This window comes from Molossus molossus, unplaced genomic scaffold (genome assembly GCF_014108415.1).
Source record: "Molossus molossus isolate mMolMol1 unplaced genomic scaffold, mMolMol1.p scaffold_m16_p_3, whole genome shotgun sequence".
Classification (NCBI taxonomy): domain Eukaryota; kingdom Metazoa; phylum Chordata; class Mammalia; order Chiroptera; family Molossidae; genus Molossus; species Molossus molossus.
Genome location: NW_023425366.1, coordinates 108,843,009 through 108,852,125, shown reverse-complemented (window position 1 = coordinate 108,852,125; position 9,117 = coordinate 108,843,009). Strand labels below are relative to the sequence as shown.

General features: G+C 44.3%; 1 non-coding gene across 1 annotated transcript; it reads left to right on the top strand.

The window, feature by feature from the left end:
• The first annotated feature begins 8,449 nt into the window (after positions 1 to 8,449).
• TRNAT-CGU lies at positions 8,450 to 8,521 on the top strand. The gene has a single exon. It is a non-coding gene; the product is annotated as a tRNA-Thr (tRNA).
• The last annotated feature ends 596 nt before the right edge of the window (positions 8,522 to 9,117 follow it).

Genomic DNA, 9,117 nt, shown 5'->3' with positions numbered 1-9,117 from the left:
CCTAGAAATATAAAAGCAAATTAATGCTAAGATAGAAGAAAATAAATGATAAAGGTCAGAGCAGAAATCAATGAAACTGAAAAGCAATAGGGAAAAATCAATGGAACTAGAACGTAGTCCTGAGGGAAGATCAGTAAAATTGATAAAACTCTAAAAGACAAATCAGGAAAATGAAGAGAGAACACAAATTACCAATATCAGGAATGCGGGAGGTAATGTCAGTACAGATTCTACAAATACGAAATGGATAATAAGGCAATAATAGTATGAAAAACTTTTACATCAATAAAATCAACAACTCAGATGAAACAATTCCCTTGAAAGATGCAAACTATAAAAACTCACTTAGTTCGGAAACTGATAACCTGATTAGTCCTATATCTAGTAAAGAACTTGAATTAATAGTGAAAACCTTTTCACAAGGGAAATCCCAGGCCCAGATGACTTTCCTGGTGTATTCTACCCATCAGTTAAGGGAGAAATACTACCAATTCTACAGAGACTCTTCTAGAAAACTCACCAGAAGGAAATACTTCCCAACTTTTTCTATGATGCCAATATTACCCTGATACCAGTGCCAGACAAAGGCATTACTAGAAAAGTAAATTCCTGACCAATATCCTTCATGAACATGCAAGATTTCTAAACAAATTTAGAAATTTGGGTCCAGCAATATATAAAAAGGAAAACAGTCTGACCAATCTTGGAGGTTGTCCAACGAATGTAGGGATGGTTTAACATTTGAAAAAAATAATAATAATGTAATTTACCTCATTACAAACTAAAAAATTAAGAAACACAATCATCTCAATTGACACAAAAAAAGCATTTGACAAAATAATGACATTCATTTGTTTTTGAAAAAAATCCTCAAGAAAGGAAGACTCGAAAGAGGCTTCCTCAACCTGATAAAGGGTTTCTATGACAAACCCTCTGCTAACATCACACTGTAATAGTGATCACTTCCATCATATAAAAACTAACTTTAGCCCTGGCTGGTTTGGCTCAGCGGTTAGAGCATCGGCCTGTGGTCCAGAGAGACCCGGGTTTAGTTACCACTAAGGGCACATGCCTTGGCTGCGGTTTGTCCCCGGCCCTGGTTGGTTGTGCGGGAGACAGCCATTCGATGTGTCCCTTTCATGTCAATATTTCTCTCTCTCTCCCCCTCCCACTCTATCTGAACAAAAATGAAAAAATGTCCTTGAGTGAGGATTAAAAAAAAAAACTAACTTTAAATGGATAATAAACCTAAATGTAAATTCTAAAACTGTAAAACTTCCAGAGGAAAAAAACCCTTGTCACTTTCAGTTAGGCAAAGATATCTTAGATACAATAAAATAATGATGCATGAGGGAACAAATAAATCAACAGGATTTTATCAAAATTTAAAACTTCTGCTCTTAAAAAAAAACACCATTAAGAGTCACAAACTGGGAGAAAATATTTGGAAATCATATATCTGATAAAGGATTTATATCCCGAATACATCAAGAACTTTGAAAATGCAATAAGAAAGCAACCCAATAAAAATGCATAAGGGATTCGAACAGACACTTTTCCGAAGATAGATTAGTAAATAAAAACAAGAAAAAATACTCTACATCGTTACTCATTTAAAAAGTGCAAATTAAAACCAAAATGAGATACCGCTGCACACCTGCTAGAATGGCTAAATAAAAAGATTGACCATAACCAAGTGTCAGCAAGGGTGTGGAGGAACTGGAACTCTCCTGTCATGCTGGTAGGAATACGAAATGCACAACCACTTTGGGAAACGTTTTGTCAATTTCTTTAACAGACAAACATATGATCCAGGCATTTCACTCTTATGTATTTACCCAAGAGAAATAAAAGGCTTTCAGTGTCCTTTCAAAGGTTTGTACATGAATGTTCAGAGTTTTACTTGTCATTACCTAAAACAGGAAACTCAAATGTCCACACCACTCAGTAACAACAAGGAGTGAATTCTTGGTACACAATAATATACAATATGGAAGAGTCTCAAAATAATTATGCTGAGTGAAAGAAGATAAAAAAAATACTGTTTGATTCCATTTATATAAAATTATACAATATGCAAATTAACATACAGTGAAAGAAAACAGAATGGTGGTTTTGTGGGGGTGGGAGAGGATTTAAAAAGGGCATAGCTGCCCTGGCTGGTTTGGCTCTGTAGTTAGAGCATCAGCCTGCAGGCCAGAGAGACCTGGGTTCAGTTCCCACTAAGGGCACATACCTCGGTTGCAGTTTGTCCCCGACCCTGGTTGGTCGTGCGGGTGGCAGCCACTGGATGTGTCCCTTTCATGTCGTTGTTTCTCTCTCTCTCTCTCTCTCTCTCTCTCCCCCCCCCCCTCCCTCCCTCCCTCTCTCTCCCTCCCACTCTATCTGAACAAAAAATGGAAAAATGTCCTTGGGTGAGGATAAAAAAATAAAGAAATAAATAAAAAGGACATAGTCTGGCTGGTGTGCCTCAGTGGTTGAGCATCGACCCATGCACCAAAAGGTTACTGGTTCGATTCCCAGTCAGGGCACAAGCTGGGGTTTGTGGGCTCGATCCCCGGTACGGGGCATGCAGGAGGCAGCCGATCAATGGTTCCCTCTCATATCGATGTTTCTATCTCTCTCTCCCTCTCCCTTCCTCTCTCTCTAAAAATCAATAAAAGTATATTTTTAAAAAATAATAAAAAGTGCATTAAAAAAAATAACCAAATAGCCCTGGCCAGTATGGCTCAGCAGTTAGAGCCTTGGCCTGTGGATCAAAGGGTCACAGGTTTGATTCCCAGTCAAGGGTATGCATTTTGGTTTCGGGTTCAATCCCCAGCCCCGGATGGGTCCTGCGGAGGCAACCAGTCGACGTGTCTCTCGATCTCCCTCCCTCCCTTCCACTCTATCTGAAAATCAATGAAAAAAATATCCTCTAGTGAGAACCAAAAAAAACAAATAAATCAACCCATTCAAAAGAAAGAAGCCACCCTGGATTTCCCAGGTGTGTTTATCTAACGTAGCTAGTGGCTTTTATTTGAGATAAGCTGAGGTCTGGGTGTAGTGTTTACACTTTCTCTAAATATTTTCCCTTGTGTTACTTTGAAGATAACACAGGATTAAATGGTGCTCGCTAATATATCGTGACAACCAGCAAACAGAGCGGTAAACATGAGAGAAACCTTCACACTTCCAGGGCACCTTGCAGACATCCAACAAGCAGCCAGAGGCAGAAAGCATCACAAGAAACATGGTGACAGCTTTCTAAGAACCGTGGAATGAGACAGAACAACAACAAAATGTTTCAGATAAAATCTTATTCATGTTTCCATAAAAGAAATCTAATGTGACTATACAGAATGAGGAGAAAGGAAAAAGTCGTATTTTGTGTTAGACATTTTTATATCTGAGCTTTACATATACGTTTACAGTTTAACAGCGCTAAAGCAAAGCCGGGAGGGAAAATGTGAAAAGTATGCTCTTCTCTGTGAGTGAATTTATCATCACATTTGCCCTCATTCCTTCCACCCATTTATCTTTTCTTGTTGCCAAGAACAGACCTGGGAATAATCACTGCCCATGCCAAACGTTGGGGATATAATAATTGGCGTTTGATGATGGAACAGTCACTTTCAACTTTATAATATATATTTCTTTAACCATGTATATGCTGCTTTAAACTCCTAGGTTGTAAAAGGGGGAGGGAATGTATGTGGAAGATGGCCCAATAGCAAGCATTCATTCATCAAAACTGTAACTGGTTAAAAAAAAAAAAATTGCAATCCATTAGGTCAAGTGTCATTTTTGTAACAAGTAATCTTAAAATAGAAGGTCTAGCAAAAGGTCACAATCTATCTATCTATCACAATGAATTCCTGGTTGACATGAGTAAAGAAATATAATTGGAATTTTTGAAATACCATAAAACACTAATAAATCTACAGGGAAAGAAATGATTCTTTGATGTACTGAGACACACATACCATATATTATTCATGTGTGAGCTGCTGGCACTACTTTACAGAAACTGGTAACATATGTGAAGGAACCAATTTGGGACATTCACATATTGTTTCTTACAAGCTCATAATACCGAAAAGAACCTAAGGAATGTGTTCAGTTTGATACCAACACACTCACACCCATGACACATGTCTCCACCAGCTCGATAGACCTCAGCCATGCTGACTGCTTCCACCTCCCCCAACCAACTCCACACACAGTTAACAAGGAGGGACTCAAGCAAGAACATGTCTCACTCCCGTGGCCCAGTGGCACTGATGGTTGGTTCTATTACCAGCAAGCCGGTATCTGCAGAACTCTTTGCTCAAAACTGCTAAAATACAACAGAAGAGTTATCTTAGGAAAACAATGACCCTGCATCCATGCTAAAGAACCCTCACGCATATGCATAGGGAGGCACATGCAAGCATGCAAGCACAGTTAAGTTGCCTGGCCGTTGTGGCTCAGTGGTTGAGCGTCGACCCATGCACCAAGAGGTCACAGGTTCGATTACCGGTCAAGGCACATGCCCAGGTTGTGGGCCCGATCCCCAGTACGGGGCATGCAGGAGGCGGCCAATTGATGTTCTCTCTCATCGATGTTTCCATCTCTCTCTACCTCTCCCTTCCTCTCTCTCTAAAATCAATAAAGAAAAAAAAAAAAAGAGCAGTTGTGTTCGTGATGAAGTCAAACAATCTAGGTGGTCAGGAGGAGGGGATTTATTACAAACTCTGCTCCAGTCACCCAGTGGACTAGAACACAGCAGTTAAAAGGAACAGGGAATGACAGGCCTGAACCTCCAATGCTTTGCATAGTTTAAAAAAAAAAAAAAAGGTCAAAAAATATGTACAATATGATACCATTTGTGAGGAGAAATATCCCATCCAAAACACTTCATTTCCTTTGTCTAAACATGTATCAACACAAAAGCAAAGAAAAAGAAATGGAAAAACTCAGAATGAACTCGTGACAGCGGTCACTTTGGAAAGGAGGGAGGAGGGGAGGGAAGTGAGAGCTGGGAGACTAGGAATCCTCTGCGCAGTGCAGAACGAATAATAAGAAAGACGGTTTTATTCTGTCACTGTCTACTGTTTTTTATATACTAAAACACTGTCAACTCTGCACGCCAATTGGTATCTCAGATCTGGTTGACCTTTGTAGTTTATCTGAAAATACAAAAGGGAAAACAGAAAGAACAAAAGTTTGCTGATGTTATGAGTAGCTAAGTGAGCTTTCTTGAGTTCAAGCCTTGATTTCAGTAATTAGTAAAAAGCCTGCTGTCATTACATCAAGTGCCCTAAATATTCAAGCCTGAGGGTCCCCCCACCCCTCCTCATGCAAATGAATTTCTCCAAAGGGTACTTCTGGGAACTGCACATCAGCAAGACAGGAGGCTGTTAGAAAGGCCCCGTCCAGACCTGGGTGAGCCTGCCTCCTCCTGAGATGTGCAGGTTTGAGAAGCACTGTGAGGCCACAGCTGAAGTGCCACTGAGCTAATACAGGTGAAAGCCCCTCACAGACTGGGAGGTGCTGTTAAAACGGAGTCTATCCTTGCAGGGACTCAGGATGCAATGAGAGACTTCCGAGGAGGAGGAGAGTGTCTTGGAGAAATCTTCATTTTTTTCAAGCAACCTCAGCTGTGGCTAGACAACTACGATACTGTATTTCAGTGGGGTTTAGGCGAGTCATGAACCAGAAAGAGGAGCGAGGAAGTAAAACACACACACACACACACTTACACTTAGAACCTTCTAAGACCTTCAGGAGGCCTTTCTGAAAACCTGATCAAAACTGTGACATCTCTTTCCCAGAAACACACACACCCATTTTGCATTATCTTGCGGAATTCACCAATTCCCTGATCTTGAGTATGGTTTAGGAATTCCTGATTTGGGGATAGCATAAAGAAACAAAGAGGTGAAGGGGGGAGAGGGGAAATTTAAAACTAATATATTTTTTTCTAAAACAGAAAAAAGTGACAAAGTTTCAACACAAAAGAAATGTAGATGCTTATAAATTATTCAGATCTAGGCAAGCTTATAAATTATTCAGATCTATACAGATGGAACAAAAAGATCAAAAGTATTCCATCGTGTCACCTGGCTTTGCCACCAGATTAGTTTTGACACTTTCCCACTTAAAACATCACCTTCCCAGACACCTCAAAGCACCATCTGCTTCACCCAATCCTGGTTGCTCACCCTAGCATTTGATAGGCCTGGGATGGGGTCACAGTTATTTGTGTGCCATCAGGACTCACCTGCCCCAGGGACTCTGTAAGGGCGCAGGAAACGTTTCTTTCCACAGGGTGAACAATGGACATCTTACCACCAAGAAGTTAAGTTTCTGCTTCATCATGGAAGGGCTTATAAGAAGTTCAATGCCAGGACTGTCATGGCACAGTGATTGGAGGCCGCTGACCCAAGGAGTTTCCCCAGAATGACATGGAGGACCAGGTTGAAAGGAATCCCACATGTTAATTCCTTCTGCAATACTTTTTAAGGACCTACCTTGTGCGGGCATCACTCTAAGACACTCGGAGCCAGGACAAGCAGTTCCTCCATCCAGGTGTCCAAGGTCTGTGGCCTCTCAGGGCTCCTTGCCCTGTAAGATAAGTAGGGTCAGAGCACCTATACTCTCTCTGTTATGGCTCACAGAACTTCAGAGGATCAGCCTCTCTCAGGCACCCCCAGACCCTGCATACCTTCGGCATCCCCCCTGCTCATCAAGGTGTAAATGTACCTTGATCATTCAACTCTCTCCATTCCCTCGGAAGACAAGCTGAAAAAAGCACCTGTTAGACTCTGATTCCCCCTGCCAGTGGCTTGTAGTACAAAATACAATATGATGACAATAAATTATAGCATATATTATTTAATAAATGTAATTAAATTTTACTTTAGTTCTGGGCTCAGCTCATGTGATGTTCTCTCATTTGCTCATTTCTTTTCACTTTTTATAAGGCCCTGTCACTTCTGCACAATAATTTCAACAACTCAATGAACACCAGAAAAAGGAGGGGGACAATGGAACCAATTTTATCAACTAGTCTGAAGCAATGCTCAGTGATGCATATTTTAATTCTGAAAATGTTCAATTTTTTTTTTATTAATTAGGGAGCAGCAGTGAGGTTGCACACAGATCTCAAGCACCCAGGTGCAGTGTCTCAGAGCTCCTGTCCGGTGTCTGGGGGTAAAATCCGGGCTTTGCCCACTCACCTACTCAAACCTTGACATTTAAAACAATTTGGTTAACACAACTTCCTGGTATTTTTAAGTTTCCTATTTGCCTACACACCTGCCTGGTGGACTGGAGACATTCTCAATATGTCTCCATATACTCCACAAGCATCACTGGTGCCAGGCAGCAAAGACTCAAGTTCTGTGCAGCAAAAAAGCTGCAGACAACCCAAGGCCTAACTCCCAGAAACTGATTAAATCAGTTGTGATAGCGCCACTCAACAGAAACCATCCAAATACTATAGAGAATAAAGGTAACACAGGTATGCATAATATCACACTATAGTATACACAGCTATATATATAGTTTACTATACAATATTGTATCATTCACATTAAAGTAGAATTTGTATGTATTAAATTATATATGCTATTAATTATTGTCATATTGTATTTTGTACTACAAGCCACCGTATTAATTAACACATCATACATTAACTCATTAAACATCATACTGCAACGTCAGGCCATTTGGCTAAAAATAAAAGGGCACGTTTGCGTATACAAACAGAAACATGCGTATCAATTATCTGGAGAAGCGGACTCGGCCCTTCCCGCGCGCCAGCATCACCTGGAGGACTGACTGGTTTCGACTCAGACTGCTGGGCTGCAGGTCTGGCTGAGCCGGAGAAACGGCGTTTCTAACAAGCCCCAGGTGATGCTGCTGGTCCCGGGTCCCACACACACCCCGGGCTACCCCGGCCATCTGGGGGAAGAGGAGTTTGGGCTTTTAATTTCAGAAAGCTTTCCTTTCATCCACCACCACCGCAGAGCGCCTGCTCTGGAGGCGTCTAGAAAGGAGAACTGCCACCATACCTCCGCCTCCTGGGGGCCTCGCCCCAGCGGGGAAACTGAGGCTCCGAGCCGGTCGTCCGAGGTCGTGGAGAGGCTCTGGCGGAGCTGGGTGCTGAACCCCAGGCTCTGAGACGCCGGCGTGCGTCCCGCCCTCTCCGAGTTCCAGACGCCTCCAGACGGGGCCGAAGGGACTCAGAGCCGCCGCCCCAGAGTGTGGGGCGTCCGAGGGACCCCCAGCCCGGCGTGCGGCCCCGAGTCCGCCGGAGCGGCCAGCGTGCGCCTGCTGCAGTCCCGCCTTATCCCGCCGGCCGCGGCGAGGGGGCGGGGCCGCGAGCCCGGGCAGACGTGCGCGCGGGCGTGCTCGTGCCCGCGGGGCGAGCTCACGGGAGTGGAGACAGGATAGACGCTCGCCGAGCCGCCATTCTAACGCAGGCGCGGTGGCCAAGTGGTAAGGCGTCGGTCTCGTAAACCGAAGATCACGGGTTCGAACCCCGTCCGTGCCTGACACATGTCTTCCTTCCCGCGGGGAGACTTTTTAGAGGTGGAACCGCTTTTCACAGCGCTCCCCAGTAGTTTACTCTCCCGGGATGTCCTGTTCAGATCTTCACCCCCCACCAACTATTTTCACTCAGTTTGCGTTCAGACTCCACTCCCGCCCTTGCAGGCTGGGGGGCCTGCCCAGCGGCGGCGCCGCATTACTTAATCCGCCTGGCATTGCGGCCCCTGGCCCCCGGCGCTGCCTCCCCAGGGGAAGCTGGAGGGCTCTGGGGGGTCGCAAACTCCGGGGCCCCCGGAGTCACCCAGAAACCCTGATCCCCGCGAAGGCTCGACACCTTTCGCGCAAGACACGTGCAACAGATGGCGCTTGGCTCCAGAGCCGCTCGGCACGTTCCTGCTCTTCGCAGTCCACGTTACCCTCCAAAGAGAACCCGCTCCTTGACGCCGAGCCACGGCCGAGTCGGCCGCAGTCTGGCCTGCTGTTCTACAGAGGGAAGCCGGGGCAGGCTCTGCATTCGGGAGAGGAAATCCTGCCCCGACCGGGAGCAGCTCTGACGAGAAAACGGAAGCCTCTCTCCGGCCTCCGGTCGCCCGTCTGTGA